General features: G+C 44.7%; 1 long non-coding RNA gene across 1 annotated transcript; it reads left to right on the top strand.

Annotated features, from left to right (window-relative positions):
- Positions 1-397: 397 nt before the first annotated feature.
- On the top strand, positions 398-1,872 carry LOC140515150 (uncharacterized). The gene is made up of 3 exons (XR_011970859.1): positions 398-446; positions 644-685; positions 1,020-1,872. It is a non-coding gene; the product is annotated as an uncharacterized lncRNA (long non-coding RNA).
- Positions 1,873-5,509: the final 3,637 nt, after the last annotated feature.

Below are 5,509 nucleotides of genomic sequence, written 5' to 3'. Positions count from 1 at the left end.
GCCTATAGTAGGCCTATATTAAATGATTATTCCCTTCCCCCAAGCTGTCCAGGGGGTCTGATTTTCAGATACTGAATTTCATATTCTGCTTAGCACTGAGATTCCAAAGGAATCTCCAGTCAGACTGACCTTGGCCATCCTCCCTCATAGGTGTGCACCCAGAGTCTCTCCACGTCTGAGGTCCTCCAGCCTCACCTTCTTCACTGCCTTATCTCAAAGAGACACCAACATTTGGTCAGCCGCCTGTGAGCATCTTTCTTTCTTTACTTCCTATTCTCTCCTAGACCAGTGTCTCTAAAGCTTTTCTTCCCAGACTGACCTTGACCACTCTCACCAGGCTTGAGCCCTGAGCAAGTCTTGAGCAGCTCCTCCAAGACATTGACCTTGCCCTTGCACATTCTCTCCAGATCTGAGACCTGAAGGGGTATCTCCTTCGAGAGACTGAGGTGGGTCATCCTTTCCAGACTCCTACTCCTGAGAGGCATCTCCACCCAGAATCAGATAATAGTTGTCTAGTGTTCAGTCCAGTGACTGGCACATAATAGGCCTGTATTAAATGATTACTTGCTTTACCCAAGCTGTCTAGGAGGTCTGCAACTCTGAACTCCCAAGAGGTAACTTCTCTCCTGTCTTCTCTTCTCAGAGACCCACCTTGTCCAGGCCAGGACCAGACTTAGGACCACAGGTGAGAGTTGGACAGCAACCAGAGACCAACCTTGACCTTTCTTCCCAAGCCTGACCCCCGGAGAGCTTCCTTGCCCTCTCCCTTCCCCTCCTCCTTCTCCTCTCCATCCTCTTTTCCTCCTGCTCCATCTCTTTCCCCTCCCCCATCCTCTTTCCCCCCATCCTATTTCTTATCCCCTGCCCCTTCCCCTCCTCTCTCTCCCCCTCTTCCTTGCCTTCTGCATCCCCCTCCCCTTTCTCCCCCCTCCCCAAAATTGACTTTGGCCATGACCTTGATGAATATCCTCAGCCCTGAACTCCCAGGAGGTAACCCCTCTCCTCTCTTCTCCTCTCAGAGACCCACCTTGACCATTGTCAGTATGACTGACACCATCTTCCTCCTCCTCCTCCTCCTCCTCGTCTTCATCCTCATCCTCCTCGTCTTCATCCCCATGTGTTCCTTCTCCTCCTCCTATTCCCTGATGATGACATTGAAGATTATGCACAATCCTGAACTCCCAGGAGGAATCTCCACTCCAAGTTCGACCTCGACCATTCTCCCAGTGCCTGACCACCAAGAGAACTTCTCCCCTCCACAAATGTTATTTAATGTATTCTAGTCTCATATTGAGTGAAATTCATTATTGTTTACTATTATTACTTTCATACTATACAAGTCAGGGAGTTTGCTAGTAATCCAAGTTACCTTAATTATCTGATTTGCAATGGGTTAAAGAAAAGTGCTTGACATTAATTTGATAATTCATTGTATTGGAAATACTGTCAGAAACTATACTATTCCTTCATCTCTTTGGGATCTGGATGTAATTGTTAAAAGACTGACGTAAATATGTGGAGAAAATCAGTAGCAGATTAGTAACTGTGTTAGGGCGGTAATATTTTAAGATTTCAGGCTCTACCCCCATGCTTATTGTGCATTGTTGGGACCTCATTGAAGAACTAGAAATGGCAAAGGAAAAGATTTTTAGAAATCAGTCTTTAACTGGCTTTAGTCTACAAAGCAACGTCAGCTAACAATCTGGAGAATCCTGCCCACCCCACTTTTCAGCATAATCTATGGAAAGCCCCTAGTAAATCTAATACTGTATTAATGTTGGATATGGTAAATATATGTGGCTATGGATACTGGTTACCCTGATCTGTGACTATTGCAAAAGATATTAAAGCAACCCTTCCTTTTGGTGTTCAGACTGAGAATTGTTTCATTATCTCCCTCTGAGAAAGCTCTCAAAGGTTTCCCTGCTTGGGAATCCTGGCCACCCCTAGCCAGCACAACTCCTTGAGAAAAGAAACCCTTCATCTGGAATCTTAGAGTAAGAAAATTTTGAAAAAAATAACTTAGAACACTTAGTCCAGCCCAATCTAATGGAACCTAATGATAACAGGCATGAATTCAAACTGTCCACCTTTCTAAGTGTACTTCTATATTGGCTGACTACTTGGATCAGCTCCTACCTGCTAAGTCTCTGAAAGGGAAAAGAGTCAGGGTGTTGAGAGGACATCCAGCTCCATAAGGAAGCAAAGGAAAAGATTTTATGGAGCTGGAAATCACCATGGCATGTATTTCAAAAATGGAAATATATTAATTTATGGACAATAATCTCTTTTCTTTGGAAGTGCCAAGAGTACTGGGCCTTGGACATTAAATTAAGTGAAAATGTTACCATTAGGGGATTGTAAATTATATATTTTATAATTATGTATGTATAGAATATATGTCACATAATTTATAATACATGATTATATGTATAGAATATAGAATATCTAGAATGTACATATGTAATATAGTTTTATATATATATATATGTATATATATATATATATATATATATATACATAGAATGTAAAGAGAGCTGAGAGCCCAGGACTGTGGGGGATGGGGGGTGATGGGGATGATGAGCCACCCTGCTTTTGTGTGTGTGTGTATGTGTGCGTTCATACTTCATTGCACAGGCAGTCAGTCAGCTCCTTTGCAGCTATCAGGTGTTACCAGGCCTGGTGCTAAACTCTCGGAATACAAGGAAGGCTTAAAAGAAACAATCAATTATCTGAGGAGGCAGTGCCAGTCTCAGGCTGATCTCACACCAATTGTTTGGGATTTCTAGGTCTCAAGTTCCTTTTCAGTAACAGCAGAGGGTTAGTCTCCAAGACCTGAGATGTCCCTCACTGCCACCCTCTGGATGATGTCACAACAACCACTTCAGCTTCCAAGGCCTCAGTTTCCTTTTTAGTAACATAAGCGCTTGGACTTCATGATTGGAGATGCTCCTCACAGCCAAACTCTGGGTGATCTCAAATCAGAAACCTCAGCTTTCTGGGCCTCACTTTCCCTTTCAGTGAAATCAGCATCAAGGTCTCAGTTACCTGAGAGGGACCTGCCAGCTATACCACAAAGTCATAACAAACGCTAGAGCTTTCTGGACCTCAGTTTCCCTCTCAGTGCAAAGCCTTGGTAAAATTGTATGACACCATTGTGCCCTGGCAGCCTAGGTGGTGTCTAACACCAGGAATGTCAGCTTTGTAAGCCTCAGTTTCCCTTTTGGTAACAGCAATGAGTTAAATGATAAGTTCTGAATGGGCTCTGGTGGGTTTTGGGTGATCTCACACCAATCACTTCAGCTTTCAAGGCCTTATTTCATCTTTCAGTGAAAGCAGGCCTGGGGACACCATTATCTCAGAGAAGTCTGCCAGTTTATGCCTAATCCCAGCTTGCTAGGCCTTAGGTTCCTTTTCAGTCCCTTGACGGTCATAAAGTATGTGAACTGAGGGGGCTCTCACAGCCTAAGGGTGACCTTACACTAATAAGGTCTGCTTTCCAGGACTCATGCTGCCTTTGATTGAGGAGAATGTTGGACCCCTTGATCTTACAGGGGCCAGCTATTTTGTGAGTGATCTTCAAAGTGTCACTTCAGTTCTGTGGACCTCTGTTTCCCTACCTATGACAACATCAGGTTGAATTCTGTGACTTCACAGGCCCTTGACAAGCTATGGGTGATCTCACAACAATCACTTCAGCTTAGTAGGCCTCATTGCTAGACCTATTGCTTTTACTAAAAGGGAAACTGAGGGTTAGAAAGCTGATGTTCCTGGTGTGGCATATCACTTAGGCTGGGAGGGAAGCCTCAGGTCATATACTTTTCCTGAGGCTTTTCACTGAGAGGGAAACTGAAGACCAGAAAGCATTAGTCTTTGTTATGACTTTACACTAAAGTTAGCAGGACCATCTCAGATAACTGAGACCTACATGCTGTTTTCAGTGAAAGGGAAAGTGAGGCCCAGAAAGCTGTTTCCTGATAAGAGATCACCCTAAGTTCAGCAGTGAGGGACAAATAAGACCATGGAGTCCAATCCCATGTGTTACTGAAAGGGAAATAGAGGCCTAGGTAGCTGAAGTGGTTGTTGTAAGATCACCCAGAGGGTGGTAGTGAGGGGCATCTCCCATCATGGAATCTGACCACCTACTTTACAGAAAGTAAAATTGAGACCAGAAATCTGAAGTGAGTGGAATAAGATTAGCCCTAGGCTGGCAGTGCCTCCTCAGATAATGGAGTCCTAGTATCTGGTTTCAAAGGAATGGAAACTGAGGTCTAGCATATTGAAGTGCCTGTAGAGAGTTCATGCAGGTGAATTCAGAGCATCTCAGATCATGGAGACTAACCCCCTGTTGTTGCAGAAAGGGAAACAGTGACCTAGATAACTGAAGTGGTTTTTGTGAGACCACCTAGAGGGTGGCAGTTAGGGTCATTTCATATCATGGAGTCACAACCCCTGCTCTTACAGAAAGGGAAACTGAGGCCTAGAAGTCTGAAGCCAGAGTCTGGCACTGACTCTTCAAATAAAGGAGTCCTAGCAGCTGCTTTCAAAGGAATGTAAACCGAGGTCTATCATGTTGAAGTGCCTAGAGAGACATCAGAGAGATGAAGTCAGGGGCATCTCATATCATGGAGTCTGACCTGCTGCTGTTATAGAATGGGAAACAGAGGACCAGGAAGCTGAAGTGGTTGTTGTGAGATCACCCAGAGGGGCATCTCCCCTCATGGAGTCTGACCACCTGTGTTCCTGAAAGGGAAATTGAGGCTTATAAATACAATGGATTGCTGTGAGATCAGCCTGATGCTGTTACTGCCCCCTCAGATAATGGAGGAGCATTGGAAAGTACCTGCTTTCGTGTTTGTCCTTCGTTCCCGAAGAAGACCATGCCGATCAGAGAAATGATGACAAGATTTGCACTTGAATTTGTTTTGAGTGAGGGAGGGCTGTGCAGGTCACCAGCCTCACTTCTCCTCCAGAGCCATCTGAATACAGTGATCTGACATTCCTCAGGATGACTGCAGATGGCCCAGGATGCATTGGGAGCAGGTGAGTACCTGCACCTACTTTCAAAGAAATAGAAACTGAGGTTTATCAAGTTGAAGTGCCTAGAGAGAGAGATCACACAGTAGCAGTCAGGGGTATCTCAGATCATGGATTCCACACCCCCCTACCCCCCAGCTGTTACAGAAAGGAAAACAGAGTTCTTGAAAGCTGTAGTGGTTGTTGTGAGATCACCCAGAGACTGGCAGTGAAGGGTGTCTCAGATCATGGAGTCCAAACCCCTGTGTAACTGAAAGGGAAATTGTGGCTTATAAATCCGAACAATTGGTGTGTGATCATCCTGAGGCTGTTACTGTCTCCTCAGATAATGGAATCCTAGAACCTCCTTCAAAGGAATGAAAACTGAGATCTAGTATGTTGAAGTGCCTAGAGAGAGATCACAAAGAGTAGTCAGGGGCATCTCAGATCATGGAGTCCAACCCCCTAATCCTACTGAAAGGGTCACTGAAGC

The sequence above is a fragment of the Notamacropus eugenii genome, chromosome X (assembly GCF_028372415.1).
Source record: "Notamacropus eugenii isolate mMacEug1 chromosome X, mMacEug1.pri_v2, whole genome shotgun sequence".
NCBI classification, from domain to species: Eukaryota; Metazoa; Chordata; class Mammalia; order Diprotodontia; family Macropodidae; genus Notamacropus; species Notamacropus eugenii.
This window is presented reverse-complemented; position numbering and strand designations above follow the sequence as displayed.